General features: G+C 42.4%; 1 protein-coding gene across 10 annotated transcripts in view; it reads right to left on the bottom strand.

Annotated features, from left to right (window-relative positions):
* Positions 1-17171, bottom strand: part of AKT3 (AKT serine/threonine kinase 3) — a 258802-nt gene that overhangs the window by 49557 nt on the left and 192074 nt on the right. The window lies entirely within an intron of this gene.

Below are 17171 nucleotides of genomic sequence, written 5' to 3' on the forward strand. Positions count from 1 at the left end.
GTGCAACTCCCAACAAGTAACAATAACTTCAACAGATTACAAAAAGTGAAAAATATTAGGCATCTACACAGAAATTTTCTTTCCCAGTAAAAGACCACAGTACTACAACAGCAGGGTTTGCCTACTCAAGAAAAATCAAATCCTCAGAGCTAATATGGAGACAATGGATAATAAAGTAAGAGGGAAATACATTCGTACTGTAGGATTACAAAATAATCTTCATAGAAGCACCCGGGGTGACTGTACAAATGGTTACTAGAGGCTTCAGATCCACAGAACCTATCATTCCTCCTTCAGCTTGATATCATTAGGTACTCCCCAGTTAGGAAAATTGAGTGATTTATGGCCCTACTTGGAGTCTTAACACACACTTCCATCTATGAGATGCAAGACAAGCTGGAGAAGTAATGAATACACATACTTCTGCAAGATTATTTTTCCTGATTAATTAGCCATTCTTGCTGAGAAGATGTAGCACCTTCGCCAGAGTCTTAAAAAAAGGGAGGGGGGATATTTTGGGCTTTTACTTATACCTTGTAATTCTCAGCAAAACTAAGGACTGTTGGTGGAGGACACACTTATATTTTCATTATCACATGGACACTACTGCAAGCTGTACCTGGATGATAAGGGAGTTTGCCAATATTGATGGACTAAATTAATTAAAAGAACATTACATTAACAAAAGCTTATCTTAATTTTATAGGGAACTGTCATATTTAATTGTTTTGGACAAAAATGTGGCTTATATTAGAAAACTAATCCCTACTTTGAAGTACTGGGTTGTACAAGATAGTTATAGACAGACAATGTGCAACTGAAATGTCTTCTACTTTTGGGGTTTTTTTATGTTTTTAGCATATTCGTTACATCTTTAAGAGGAAAGATGTCTGATACTGTGTAGTGGGGCAGCTGCCCCACTCCTGGAGAACAGGGGTTAAAAGCAGCCAAGCTAGGCTGATTGGGGAAGCAGCCACAGCTGGGGCCATGCCAATCAGGGCCCAGCTGGCCCTGATAAAAGGGCTGTGGACCAGGAGCTGAAGGAGTCTCTCTCTAGCTCTGGAGAGAGAAGTTGGCTGCCTGGGAGAGAAGGGTACCTGAGGTAGAGTAGTGCTGGGGAAAGGCAAGAGGAACTGGGGAGCTCCAGCCTTGTAACTCCCCAGGCTGCAGGCCTTGTGCAAGGCCTAAAGAAGGTACTGGGGCTGCAGAGGTACAGTCCAGGGTTAGGCAGAGGCAGCTGGCCCAAACCCCCTTGCCTGTGATGAGCGGTTTACAGACTGCAGGCTGCCCCAGTGAGCGGGGGCTAGATGTCTGCCAGTAGCCACTGAGACAAGGTAGGGATAGAGGGTTGAGGGCCCCCCTGGGAGGGGAGACCCAGCATGTGGGGGTACTGCAGAGGGCAGAACTCCAAGGTAAAGGGCACCGGGGTCCGGGAGGGACACGGGGGCCCTAAGGCAAGCAAGACACTGGCCAGGAGGAGGCGCTCCATATTCTGGAGAGCTAATTCCCGAGACGGCCAGGGGGAGGCGCCGACCAGGTGAGTCATCGCTTCGCTACACACTGGTTGTGGACAATAAGGCTGCACGTCTGGAGAGATTAGCCAGACTGCATGAAGATTCAGAAGTATTTACATTAGAACACTCGTATCTGGCCTAGGGAGAAAGCCGAGAGTAACTCTTCTTCTACTCTTGTAGGAGCTGTTGTGCGTGTTCAGTTGTACAAATATTTTCTCATGTCAATGCTGCGTGGCCTTTTGATCTTGCTGCTGCTGTTTGCAAATAAGTGATGTTACTGATCTGTGTATCCTGCCTTGCCTAAATTTCATCACGTTGACTTCAAGGATCCTTGGTTTAATGCTAAGGGGACAAAAATGCTGGCACTCAAGTTATTAGCATTCATTTTACGACGTAGGTAGGTTCATGAGAAAGACCAGTGTGGTCCACAATACTATAACAAACTATAACAGAAAGGGAAAAAAGGACGACTTGTCTGAAATTTCACAAGTACAAAAATTCAAGGAAAAATGTAATTTTTTCCATTTTCACATGCTTCAAAGTGAAAAATAACTTTGCTTAAAATTTTGATGTAAAGTCATTGATTGGCAAACAGTTTCCTGCAAATATAACTTCATACTCCTATTTATAACACAAACATGAGTGTGTGTAATGAAGGTATATAGTCTCTCCACCCCCACTAAGCCACAAGAATCTCTTCACCTGCTGCTGAAATGAAGTTCAATATACAATAAACCAGCTCTTCAACCCCTCACTGCAACATCATTACATAGTATTTGTCTTACCTGACTAACTATTATTGTGTTCCTACATGTGACGTGACCAGATTATGCATGATAGTACCTTGGGAGACCTAGATAGTATGGGATGTATTTAAATTGGGAGTAAATAAATTAAAAAAAATCAATGGAAACTTAAGTAAAATTTAGTTAATTGTATTCTGCTTAACTAAATTTCAATTTGTCCAAGACAACAAGGGCAACACCTCCACGCTTGTGAAAATTCCATGAGATCGTTGAGGACCACAAGTGGTCAGAACTTGGAGTTTTTGGTGTCATCTAGAAATTACCACCTAACAGAAAAGTGCTCCCAACCACCATGATAGGGCAGTGGTTCAGTATGGATTCTGAATAATATGAAGGGTGTCATTCAACTGAATCATTAATGCCATTTCCTATAGTTTCCTGAGTTTTCCTTGAAGGTTTCCCATTCAGGTACTCAGTAGTCTAGATTTTACTTAGTTTATGAGATCAAATATACCGCATCCAGGGAAGTTTTGTAACAAATGATGTAGAAATGGAGGTTACTAACCTGTAACTGGAGGTTCTTCAAGATGTGTGGTCCATTTCTGTTCCCGACATCGGTACACATGAGCATCATGCACCTAAGACCAGAGATCTTTGGTAAGCGGCATTTGTTGGTTTGCATACGCCCAGTTCTCCTTTCGTTTTGAACCCAGGGCACAAGGGGCAGTGTGGACCAGTGCTTCACCAATTTCTTCTCCTACTGTGAATCCAGTTATGAGTCACAGCAGAGAGGATGTAGGGCGGGTAGTGGAAAACAGATAGGGATTACACATCTCAAAGAACCACTGGTTACAAGCAAGTAACCTCAATTTTTTCTTTGAGTGATGGTCCCTATGTGTATTCCACACATGGGAGATTAGCAAGCAGTAGTCAAACAGGAGCTGAAAGCGAGGACGCAGAAGTGATGGCTGACTGTAATACTGCTGTCCCCACAACTGTATCTGTAGTAGAAGATTAGACCAACACATAATGTCTTGTGAAGGTGCGTAAGAAGCTCCAGGTAGCTGCCCTACATATCTCTAACAGATATATCTCTCAGAGATGCATGCAGCAAGGTTGCTTGTGATCTAGTAGAATGGGCTCTCACCACCCCAGGTGAACTAGTTACACAGAATAATGTAGCCAGAGATTCATTTGGAAAGTCTCTGAACAGACATAGCTTGACCTCGATCTCTCTCTGCTATGGCAACAAAAAGTCTAACTGTCTTTCTAATTGCTTTTATTCTTTGTAGATAACAGGCCACTGCTCTTCAGAAAGCTACATAATGAAGACTTCTCACCTCATCAGAGGCATGTGGATTTGGAAAAAATTACCGGTAAGTGGATGGTGTGACTTCTGTGAAATTCTGAAACTACTACAGGGATGAATTTCAGGTGGCAGCAAAGGGAGACCTTTATGGAATGTAATATATAGTGGTTCTGCCATGACTGCTCCCAGCTTACCGACCCATCTGGCTGATGCGATGAGGACTAGGAAAACAACTTTAATCATGAAATGGATATAGAACATGTGGCTAAAGGTTCAAAGGGAGGTTTGGTGAGACATGAAAGAATGGTGGAAAGGATCTAATAAGTCCCTTCAGAATCTAGTCATCCTGGGATGAGTGAAGCTGATGTGGTCATCAATGCAGGGGATGAAACACACTAATTGCTACTCAATGAACCTGTAGGGAAATAATAGAGAGGGTCTCAAGGGTAAATAGATTTTTCTAGAATCGCAGGAATCCCAGTGGACTCTGAAGGTACCTGGCATTGTTGTGCTCCAGAGGACAAACACTTCCACTTAGCTGAATAGCATCTCCTGGTAGAATCCTTCCTGCTTTGGTTGAGGATGGATTGAACTGACCTGAAATATGAACGCTCTACATCTGATTGTGAAGTTCTGTGCTGAGAGCATCAGCCATGAGGCTAACCCAAAGTATTTTGGTGTTACACTGAACCAGAAGTGACCTTCGACAACACCTCGAGAACAACCGTGATAAGGTGAGGTCTTGTGTCGTGCTTATCAGGAAATTGGCCGGAACATCATGGGGCTCCAGTCCATGGACCTTACAAACTGCAACAATTGCCTTGGTATATTTTGCAGCTGAATACTGTGCGCCAGCATCATCTCACAGTAGTCATACTAACCTCCTTGATGCTCAACTCAGTAACGCATGCACATAGTGTCAGGGACGCTCAAATTGACTCCAATCGACTGGCTCCCAGTCCTATTGCACATCCAGCCTCCACAGATTAGAAGAGCTACCCAGACATCTCACTTTCTCAACCATGTCAATGCAAACGTGAAGATCCCGTTGCCCAATGACTTTCAGAACCCACCAAAGACAAGATGCAAATCCCGCAAATCTCTATGGAACTGCATCAAGACCCTTATACTGAACTTTGATGCTGAGGCTCAATGGAGGGCCACATGGAGCATTTTGACCACTAAAAATGAAAAGGCTTGTTATTGACCCTGTCAAGGAACCACCGGGTTTTGATTTATGTTGGAAAGATTGGTGCAGATTGAATCATATCAGTACATCTCATAGGAGATGGGGACAAACCCTCTTTAAATGGAAAATCAGCCAAACACTTATATGCAACTGTGGTCACCAGGCACAAACAATGAAGCACCTCATATCTGAGAGTTCCCTTTGTTCTTTTGCCGGAGGCTTGAAGGACATTCACCAGTTCACTGCTGTGGCAATGTGCTGGCTATCAAATCTAGATATAAATTTGTAATCACTGCTACCTACCCAAGCCATATGAAAGAAGTCTACACCTGATGCCAATCAAAATACCAGGCCTTGAGTTGCAGTGGCCCTGGATTGAGATGCTTGATAGTGGTATTGTGTTGTGTTAGCAGGTTCGGAAATGGTCAGATGTTGACAGGCATATGGTTTAAAGTCTCACTTGTTCCTTGAACCAGAACCATCTCAGCTAGCTGGGCACAACAAGGATGACTCAAGCCCTGTTTTGATAGATTTTCTACAGAACCCATGGTATTAATGAGATGAGAGGGAAAGCATACCTGAAATGATCCCTCCATGGTAGCATAAGGGCATCTCACTTTGAGTCCGTCTAGAGCTGCTCTGGAGCCGTACAGGAGACATTTTTTGTTTGCCTGAGAGACAAAGAGGTCCCAAGACAGCATTCCCCACTGATTAAAGACCTTATTCAGGACCAAACTGTGAATCTCCCACTTGTAGTCCATGAAAAAAATGTCTGCTGGGGAATTCTGCACTCTTGGTAATTATGCTGCTGAAAGGGCTATATAAAGTCTGAAACACCAATTCCAATGGCTGGCTCTCTCTACACATACAGGAAGGGATCTTGTTCCCCTTTGCTTGTTTATATAGAAGACAGTTTGTGATATTGCCTTACATTATTTGGATATGCCGGAATTGGATGAGTGGAGGAAAGCACTGCAGGCCTGACAGACTGCTCTTAGTTCCAGTAAATTGCAATATATCTTGGACTCCCAGGGGGTCAAGCGGTCTTGTGCAATATGATCATCCATATGAGTTCCCCAACCTCAGAGGGAGGCCTTGGTAATGAAAGTCACCTCGGGTGTAGGTGTGAGCAAAAAGTCCCTACTCAAACTTTTTCTGGCTTTGTCCACCAGATGAGAGAGGCCAGAACCTTGAACAAAATTATTACTTTGGCATTGATGCTGACTTTTTCTGGTGAGCAGGCAGACTGAAGCCAGGTTTGCAAGCAATGGAGATGGATCTTGGCAAATGGTGTCACATGTGTGCATGAAGTCACGCTGTCAAGGAGTGAAAGGCAAGTTCTGACTGAAATCTGAGGGTGACCTGTTTTATGAGATCACCCATGGCATGGAATCTCTTGATAGGAAGACAGGATCTTGCTGTAGTCAAGTGCAGGGTCACTCCTATGAAATTTATGTACCTACAGGGAGTCAAAGTGGACTTTCTGTGGTTGACACCAATTCCCAGGGAAGGTAGTAGACGCAGCAGGAATCAGGATACAAACTGGACTGCCTTGCATGATCTGCCCATCAAAAGCCAGTCATTGAGGTATGGAAAAACAGTAAATCCATTACTTCTCATTCAACAGCCAGCACTGAAAAGACTTTTGTAAAGACACAGGGGTTCCATAGCTAGCACAAATGGAAGGACTGAATTGGCAATGGTCTTGACAAAGGAGAAGCCTGGAGAACCTTGTGTTCGCCAGATGAATATCTATGTGAAAGTATGCATTTTTCACGCCAACAGACAAACCATATGCCCTCTTCCACAGAGGGAATTATTGACATCAATGTAACCATGCAGAATTTTAATTTTCAGATGAATATATTTAGTCATCATAGGTCGAGAATCAGTCTCCATCCCCCACTCTTTTTGAGGACTAAGATGTGTGGGGAGTAGAATCCTTTCCCTTGATGCTCAGGTGGAATTCTTTCTATGGTTCCTCGGTGGAGAAGTAAATTGTCTTCTTGTTGAAGAATTTCCTCATGAGATTGGTCCCTGAAAAGCAACTGGGAACAGCTTTGTGGGTACAGGTTGACAGAAACTCAATTAGACAGCCGCAGTGAATAATTTCCAACACCAATCTGTCTGTTGTTAAAGCCCTCAAGTTGTAAGGAAGCTGGATACAGTGGCCTCAAAAATTGAGGAGCAGATATTATGGCACTAATAAAGGGACATGGGTCTTGACAGTCCCATCAAAAGAAATTCTTTGGTTGTGGGTTAGAGTGAGGTGTGGTAGTGGACGGTGGAGGAACTGTGTACCTGTGCCTTTGAACCCTCGGTTGTGTGGTGGTAAAGTGGTTGAGGAGGTGGTCTTGCTCTGCACCCCTGCTTGGGATGCTTCCTCTTTGGGGCAATGGCATAGATACCCAAAGAACAAAGTGTTGTCCTCAAGTGAGTGAAGAGATTCATCTATCTGTTCACTGAACAGGTTAACTGTATCAAAGGGCAGATCTTGAATGGTACTCTGCTCCTCTTTAGGGAAACCAGAGGATTGTAACCAGGAATCTCTCCTCAGGACAATGGCTGTAGCCATTCCTCTGGAAGTGGAGTTTGTGGCATCTACTGTGGCCTGAAGAGAGGGTTTAGCCACTAATCTGCCTTCATCAATTAAAGGACTGGAAGTTAGCTCTATCTTCCTGAGGGACCTTGTCCTTAAAATTCAACAACTTTGCATAATTAGTGAAGTTTTATTTAGCCAGAAGGGCCTGATAATTTGAAATTCTAAATTGGAGAGCGATGGAGAAAACCTTTCCTCCTGTAAGGATGAGCTGTTTGGCACCCTTCTCCAAGGGTATAGTTTTAGGTGTTGCAGCCTAGATCTTTAGATGGCTACTTATGCCACTAAAGAGAGAGACAGTGGGTGAGAGAAAAGAAACTCTTCCCCCTTAGATGGAATGAAGTAGAAAGGTTCAGCCCTAATCGGGGTGGGAACACAAGAAGCAGGAGTGTGCCTCACCGTTCTAGCTGGAGTCATCATAGCCTCATTGATCTGGAGGGCCATTCACCTAAGACCCGAGGATTGCAAGATGTCCAGCAATCTATGTTATGGCTCCTGAACCCCTTCAGGCTGTATCAGGAGCTCAGATACCAACCTTTGTAGGAGCTCCTGATATTCCCTGTAGTCATCAGGCAGAGATGGTAAAGATGGGGTAACCACCTCATCTGGTGAAGATGATGAAATTGCTCCCAGAATCATTGAATACAGTTCAACTTCATCTTACTCTGATGGGGCTGGTTGGTGTTGGCTTAGTGTACTGATCCCAGGTGCACAGAGTAGGAATCCCAAGGGCCCCCAATAAAGCCAATATGAGGGATCAACTGACTGAGGACAAACCTCACGTCACTGGATACCACCTGTGTCTTGGGAAATCATATCTGGTCGGAGCATGAAACCCCAATCTCTGAGGGCTTCTGTCCTGCCCGTTGCTGTATGATAGGGTAGCAGTTCTTCTGGAACCCCTGACTCATTAGCTGAAAAAGCTGGATCCCAAACTACCCGTGGAACTGATGGTACCAATGGTTTGGTACTCAGGCTCATGGGTGGGAAAGAAGATCGGTTCTATGTCCTTGGAATAACTTCCTCCTAAGAAGTAACTATGTCTCCAAATAAAGACTGACCTGAGAGAAGGCAGGAGAGGGGATATTGTAGAACAAAAATGTCTTCCAGGGAGACATCAGTCTCAAGACTGCCCAGGGGTACAGCATGAGTCAGTTGGTGGAGCCACCACATCCATGCTTCCTGGTCACAGAAGAAGCTGGATCCCTCCGGGGCCATATCAATACTGGCCCTGAGTCTTGTCTGAATGTCAAAGGGAGTGGTAGTGAATGTCTGTCTTTCGGTTTGCACATCAGAACCAGACCTGGAACGGACGGATATGTGCTCCTTCACATCACTTTCTCCTGCTGAAAAAGTTAATTACGACCTAAAACTTTAGGATCCCTGCACATGGACTCTCCGACTTTGAAGGAGTTGGGGAGGGATCTCTTTTCTTTGGGGCAGCTTTGGAAGAAGATGGTTTGTCTCTACACTTGTAAGAGCACCCCTTATTCTCATGAGAAGCCTTCTCTTGAGGCTTGGAAGTCTTAACCTCAAACTCATGAGGTAGTGCTCAGAGTGGTGCTGCGGATGTACAGGGATGTCTCCCCAGCCCAGATCTGATTGAGGTCTCATGGCCTCTTCCATCAGATGTTTTCTAAGTCTTAGCTCTCAACCCTCACACGTTCTGGGAGGAAAGGAGCAACAAATGCTGCACTTAGCTGAGATGTGAGCCTCACCTAGACAGTAAAAGCAGAACTGATGTTCGGCGCTCACTGAAAATGAGCAAGGCGGGAAATGCAATTCTTGGACCCCAGAACTCTGGGAATAATCATAGCCTCTCAGGGAGGATTTCCCCAGGGTAGGGGTGGGGACACTTAACTAACTAATACTTGAGACTAAAGGAGTAAACGAATAAAATACTAAAACTATTTACAATGTATTTACAGATTGAAGCAGTTGAAGGAAGAAGCTGTGGACACAGAAGATTCTGACCCAGGCCATGTGGCAGTAAGAAGGAACTGGAGAAGCACCAGGACACATTGCCCCCCTTTGCCCTCAGAACGACTGGGCAGGAAATGGACCAACAGACACTGCTTACTAAAAATCTGAGTTCAGGCACATGGGGCACCTGCACACCCACATGTGGACTACACACAGGGACCATCAAAGGAAGAATCTTTGTTTTTAAAATTAAATGAATATCAAAGACTGTATTTTAAATGTTAAGTTATGGACCTACCAAACAAATGTAAGGATATGAAACATATTGGAGTAGATCCTCAGCTGGTGTAAATTGTCATTGCTGTTGATTCCATTTTGTTCACTTATGCTGTACAGGAGTTAATGCTGATTTGTGACAGCTTTAGCTTTGAGTTTCGAGGGTTTTGTTGGTTTGACAAACAATTTACAGTTTACATATTTTACACATATGTCCACACAAACATGTATACACATATGCATATTTAGTATTACAATGTAGCGGAAACAATCTTTCCAGTTATACCTGAAATAAAATATTTTTTTCATTCTAACACAGCACCAATATCTCTAGCCAGTATGTTAAAGAAAGGCACTATAAGAAAATGCCTGAAGTGAGAAAATGAAAGATTAATTTAAACATGGATCTCTGTAAGAGGAATAAAAATAAAATGTGCACTTTTTAAAATATTTGGCCAATAAAAATAATATATTATTCTTGCATAAGATAAAAATGTTGCATATACTTTTCTAAATACAAACTGAATATTGTTAAATTCATTTGTTTTCTTACAATCAAATATTTTTTTCAATTCTATTTTGTTAGTTCTAACATGGCAATCATATAAATTTTTATTTTTACACTATTACAGAAGTGCATTTCTCTAGGTTTCCAAAACCACCTTATTCAACCTTCCCCATCTGTCACCATCTGCTTCTTTTTAGCGTGTACTTTTTTGTGTGATCGCATAAGCATGTGAAAAATAACTAACAATCAGATGATTGTCTGCTGGTACATTTGAGGACTGGGCATAATAAAAGTGAACTGCCAAAACGTACTTAACACTTTTAATTTTGCTGGGTCTTGAGTGTGAGCTACATTTGATTTCCAAATTGTTTTACAGTTGGAAAGTCGATCAGGTATTGCTAACACAACAGCAAACCACATTAAAAAATGTATCTTCCATGACAGCCAGGCCAAATACAGATCTATGGTCCCAAGAGTTTACACATTTGACCTGACTGAATTTAACCTTGCACTGATTTTAGAAGGATGTGGTGGGGAGCTGGAAAGAGCCTATCCAAAGTAGACACTATCTAGGTCTTCCTTATATTCCCAGTGAACAAGAAAAAGCAGATGTCTAATACTGACAGTGGTGCAAGAAATCTCATGGGGAACAAGGAGGGGCAGAAGAGAGGAGGCAGAGCTCTGCCTCTCTTTCTTACCAGCCAATGGAGCTGAGTAATATGGAAGTAGTATTTGGAAACACAACACAACTTTTTAAGAGGGTAGCAGATGCCTCCACCAAGCGCAAAACATTTGGAAGCTGCCAGGAGTGCACTACATTGGGATGAAGAAGATATGGCTTTCCAGAACTCTGTCTGTACTCATCAGCTAGGGCATATCAGGATAATGAGAATAAGCATACATTCCTGCTTGTAAATTCACTTGATATAATAATAATGGAAAATGAACACAAAAGAGATGCAAACACTGGCAAAGCAAATTACACTTTTTGCAAGCAAAAAATGTTCTTCAGTATTCACACGGCTCTACCACTAACAATCTTTGTTGCCATTTCTAGACCTTTAACATATCTGATATACAATGTATGTAACTGTTTATATCTGAATAGGTATTAGTTGACTTTTTCACCTTGCTGGGGTTTCCGGTATGCTTTTCATGCTCTGCCTCACCCACTACAGACCTCTCAGGCCAGGGGTGGCCAACTTGTGGCTCCAGAGACACATGCGGCTCTTCAGAAGTTCATATGCTGCTCCTTGTATAGGCACCGACTCCGGGGCTGGAGCTACAGGCGCCAACTTTCCAATGTGCCAGGGGGTGCTCACTGCTCAACACCTGGCTCTTCCCCCACTCCACCCCTTCATGCCCCCTCCCCGAGCCTGCTGTGCCCTCACTCCTCCCCCTCACCCCCCAGATCCTCCTGCATGCCACAAAACAGCTGATCAGGAGGTGCGGGGAGGGAGGAGGAGGTGCTGATAGGCAGCCAGTGGGTGGGAGGCGCTGGGAGCAGGGGCGAGGGAGCTGATGAGGGGCTGACATATTACTGTGGCTCTTTGGCAATGTACATTGGTAAATTCTGGCTCCTTCTCAGGCTGGCCACTCCTGTCTCAGGCTGTCAAGTGAAAGCATTGTGAGCCTACAGGTATACTCATGCCAACATCCACAATTTTGAGATGCTGCATTCCTTCATTCTTTTTTTGAAATCACTAAAAGTGGAAAGCATCTCACAGAAGAACTAAGCACCCTTCAGGAGCAGGACTTATCATTGTTTCCCAATGATAACAAGTGGGAGTCTGGATGCACTGCCAGAGATATTCCCTGTTGCCCTCTACAACAGCATGAGCATGCTCACAGCCAATGCTGCAGAGCCAAACTGGACCCAATTTAGTAAATATTTCAGGTGAAATCATTTTACAGATTTTGAAAATCCACTAAAATAATTTTACAGTTAACATTTCCAGGTCTAGGTTATTTCTTACAGTGAAGCAACCAGACTTGGACAAATACCGCAAAGAAGGGCACATTACTATTCACTATGATATAATTTAATATATTTTTCTATCCCTCATAAATGCAATCAAATATCCTATTTGCTTTATTTTTAAAATATTTGTTATGTTGAGGAAAAACATAACACTCATCACTCATCTTCTGTTTTCAAACAGCAATTCCTGCCAGTATGCCAAAAATAACTTTTTGTATACAGTCTACCATGGTATTCCTCCAGCTCTTACTTTTACCACACTGCAACTGAAAGTATAAACCCAGGCTTCGTTGCACGTTATTTTTCCCAACTGTTAGCACCGTTCCTATTCTGAAGGCTCCTTGTTAACTAATAAATGCAAACCTTAAATTCAAAAACTATTTTCCCAAAATTTGTCCCCTCTTCCTCAAATTCATTATCTTTCTGTAGTTCCAGGGCTGAACATTATTTACTATATTACTTATACAGTGCCAAAAATTTGCATAGCATTTCACAAAACAACTCAAGACTGCAAGATCATTGAGGCAATGACTCAATCTAAGTTAAGTTAAAAAGAACAGGAGTTAATCACAAAAGCAGAAGGAAGTTGGGGTGTACATGTGGGTGTGCAGACAATGAGACCAAGCGTTCACTTGGGTGAATACTGCCAATGTCTTCTGGGTTGCATGGGATTTTATTATGAAATATATATAAACCTATGGTTGATTAAAAAAACTTATAACAAGTGACTTTTGAGAAAAAGTCTGAAAGGACGATAGAATTAAGGAATGACAGCGTGTTATGAAATAAGTTCTGGGTGTAGAAGGAAATATGAAAGGAGGCACAAAGAGGACAGTCAAACAAGGAGCTTGGACTGAACAAAGAGGGCACCAGAGAGCAAAAGAAAGTATGACCAAAGGTAAGAAAAATTTAAGTTTTAGATGAGCTCAAAAGGGAAAATTAGGAGCCTGAGTGTCAGAGGGGAAAGCAACAGAGGCAATGGGAGGGGTCTGAACTGGGTTGAACTTGGGCAGTGGTGAGTGAAGCACATGATTTTCACAGCAGACTTTTGAATGGATGATTGATGTCTATCATCATGGTCAACGGGAAGAAAGTTGCTGTAGTTAAAGCATGAGATAATCAAGGCACATATAAGGGCTTTGTGCTGTGAACAGTGAGAAACAGGTGGATTAAAAAATACTGTAATGATGACCCCAACAAAATGTAATGATCACTGTACGAGGAGAGGAGGGAGTTAAAATGACACCAAAATTCCTAATCTGTGGGAGGAGGAGGATACTGGGGTTGTCAACACTTATAGTGAAATTCAGTGAGGGTGCAGAAGCAGATCTGGTTTGCAAGGAAGAGTGCTAAACTGATAAACTCACAGTGGACAAAGTCTGCACATGCAGCAAAGCAACCAGAAGTTGGGGGTGGGCGGGATGAATCAGTCTGACAGACAAGGGGGCAAAGGAGCTGGGTAGAAAGGTTGGAATTTTAGATGGAAATCATGAATTGGATGGAAGAGAGTGAAGAAACAGAAGGAATGAGAGGCAGGGAGACAAGTAAGAAATGCCAATGGACTAGAAGTAACAGAAGGAATGAGAGCCAGAGATGGGGCAAGTGAGCAATACAGAGAAGGAGATAAAATGATCAGACAGAATTCAGCAGAAGGCAGATCAGTGACAGAGCAGTTCTTGTCAATGATATGGTCAAGGGAATGGCTTGTGTCTTGAGTAGAGAAATTGATCAAAGGCAGTAAGTCAGATGAGGGGGGTAATTAAGAGGAAATGTGAGTCAAGAGTGCCATTAACATGAAGTTCTAAGTTCCCAAGGTGCAGGGGCTGGATGACTTTTCACTTATAAAATTTTTAAAAGGCACACTGAAATCTAGTCCAACGTCATACGAGTTAAAAGCAGTTTCAGATATTATACCTGCATCTGAATTTTCCTGTCATTTTTCATATTTTTTCCCAATCACATTTACTTATTTTCTAAAACGCTTTCTTTCTTTCTTTCCTTCTTTCTTTCTTTCTTTCTTTGTGAAAGACTTACATAAACACAGGATACCAACAAACTAACTACATATGAGAAAGAGTGCAATCTCGGTATGATTCCATTTGCAACTCCCCTGAACTGATTCCATAACTGTGCCCTAAATTATCACTGTGGTTTACAGATAACTTGCAATAGATGAAACAAGAGGAAAGATTACTAGAGTACCACTAGCAGATGTTCAGATTCAAGTTCAACTGTTTGCAAAAATCATGATTTTTTTAAAAAAATGTGTAACACAGCTGTACAGAAAAGGAAGAAAAGTTTCATTCTGTCCATCATACTGCATTTGCACACTGAATAACCGTTCTGGATGATCAATACCCTGATCAATCCAAGCTGCCTCCATTTGAAAAAAGGGCAGAGTTTTTCTTTCTGTGAGGAATTTGCTGTTCACTTTGTTGATAAAATTACTCTGATTTGGACAGAGATGTCTGCATCCCCGGGTATAGGGCAATGTCTTGAAGGAACAAACAAAACAGTTTCTTTCATTGAATTTTGACCATTGACACTCAAAGTTCTGGAAGTGTTTAAAACACTTTGAGTCACTATCTGTGATGGGGCCATGTCCCTCTTGGCTGGTAAAGGCTAACAGAGAGATAATTTGCCTGTTGGTGGTTTAAAAAAAAAAAAAATCTATCAGATTCTTTGGCTGAATGTTTGGTGTCTGGTGTCCTCAAAGAGACACTGGTAAGGCCTCTATTCAACAAATAACGACATAAACTTTGCCAGTTACACAGTCTCCCTCCTTCTGTTTGAGTGGTCAAACAGGTATGCTATCTGCAGTCTTCAGATTTCCTTGATCTCAGTCAGTCTCATTTTAAAACAGGTTATGAGATAGACACCAGTGGGGGCTCTGATCACAGATTTCTTCCTATCTATGGATGAAGACAATGCACCTCATGCTGATTTTGTTAAGATGACTGGTACCTTCAACACTGCTGGGCATGAGGTAGTATTGAGCTTTCTGTGGTTCCTACCAGCAGTGGATAGAACTGTTCTGAAGTGGTTTTGCTAATTTTTATATACAAGGACTCTCACTGTGATTTAGGGCAAGCATTCATCCAATTCTAGGGCACTCTCATGCAGAGTTCTACACAGTTCTACTGTCTACCTTCTTGTTAAGATAAACTTGAAAACCAACCTGTGATCATGTGCAACTATGGAGAGACTTCATGAGCACCAATGAAGTTGCAACATGGTATCAATCATGGCCTTCTGTCTAAAAAGATTAGGGTCCACAAAAGGAAAAAGTCAGCTACTTCATCCCTCATCTCCTGGGTGAAGCCAGAATTTAGCAGCCAGGAGTATATCCCTTTAATTGTAATTGCAGATGCAACAGATTGTCATAACAACACTGCCGACTTAGCCTCAAGGGAATGCCCTGTTAAGTCCAGACCTTTCTAAACCAGAGCCTTGAATATTTGTTAGTCACTGGCAACATATCAGTCACAGACATCTTATCCTATAGATGTAATCCTATTCAGCCACCACAGCTTAATAATTAGTTATGCAAATAGCCAAAACAGCTGAAAAGTACAATTTCCTGCCCAAATGGTCCAGTCTCCTGGACATCCTATCAGAAAATGCAGAATGAAAGGTCTTGTCAGCTCTTTGGTATTTAACAAGTGAAACCATCAAGGAGCCTACCTGCTTTTCAAAGTTGCAGGGTCTATGCTATGCAGTATGTTATCTCACAGAGGTAAATTCTTGAAGTATGTGTTTTACACCTAATTGCCTTTTGTAAGCAACTGATGGTCTGTGGAAAACTGATAACATTCTTGTGACCCAAAGACCTCTTGATACCAACTGGCAGAGGGCACAGGTGTACATAAGGATACAGGGTGTCCTGGGTTCACCACAAATGTCAAGCAAGGTCTCTAAAGAAAGCCTGTGGCACTCTGCATCATAATCACTGTGAGAGGTATGTAACCACAATATGCGAGGCGTTATATACACATGCTGAAAATTATATTCTCTAGGCCTTGTAGTTGAAAAGACAGGTCACTCAAAAGCAGCGTGCCTTGAGACAAAATTCTACAAACAGGAGATGAGAGACACTTATCTCCCTGGTCTAGACCACTGTATATTGTGTGTCTTCCAATAGAAGTCTATCGGCATACTAAGTCAAATGCTAATGAAGAGCTTGCTTGCTGAGAACTCATAAGGAAATTAAAAGGAAGAGGTGAACAGCAGACAGGGAGGACAGCCCTGTTTTCAGGTGAAGATCAAAGTTATGGTCTGCAATATCTGGGAGTGCAAAGAGATGCTCTGGTATCCTTCAGTCTGTAAAGACAGGCTGCCAGCAGGTTAGATCTCATAAAAGGGAGATCTCAGCCATCTTGGTTGAAAATGTTGGGAAAAGGACTTAGGGTAAGCTATCTTGTATGAGACCAGGAATGTCCTTGGGAGTAAAATTTAAGCTTTAGAAAGAGTATTATAATTTTGTTTTCTATGTAACAATTTGTTTCCAATATTCTCTCTATCATTTGAATCTCTGGTCTTTCATAATATATTTATAGTGAAAACAAGAATAAGTGTATCTAAGTACTGTGCATTAAGTGGAGTGGTGATCCGGAGTTAAAATTAATAAGCTGGTATGTACTATTCCTTTGGGAGTAGCAAATCTGAAAGTTCTGTATGTATTCAGTGCAACAGGGGCTGGGCTCTCAAGAGGGATGCTCAGAGGACTTGGGGGTTGGTGTGTGCCTACCATTAACCAGTACAAAGTGAGCAGGGCCTCTTGAAACCTGGAAGGTAGGGCTTGTGCTGCCAGAGGCTAGTAGAGTCAAGGAGTTGATCCACAGCAAGCACAGACAAGACTTCCTCACACTAAGGGCACATGGTTGCGAGGTGCCTCACAATCTGGGGTACCCCTGGAAAGAATCAGAGCTCTGTTTTAGCCATGCCAGAATGTGGAAAGAAAGAACATTTTTTTCTTTTGTTCTTTCCTCAGAAACATAAAAAGGTCTGTATTCTTAATCCTACTACACATTTTTCACACAGTAGGATCCTACTACACATTTTTCAATTGAAGTTAATCCTTCTTCTGTGATACCATAATCATCATCTGGTGAAGATTAAGCAGTGAA

Source organism: Lepidochelys kempii, chromosome 3 (genome assembly GCF_965140265.1).
Source record: "Lepidochelys kempii isolate rLepKem1 chromosome 3, rLepKem1.hap2, whole genome shotgun sequence".
Taxonomy (NCBI): domain Eukaryota; kingdom Metazoa; phylum Chordata; order Testudines; family Cheloniidae; genus Lepidochelys; species Lepidochelys kempii.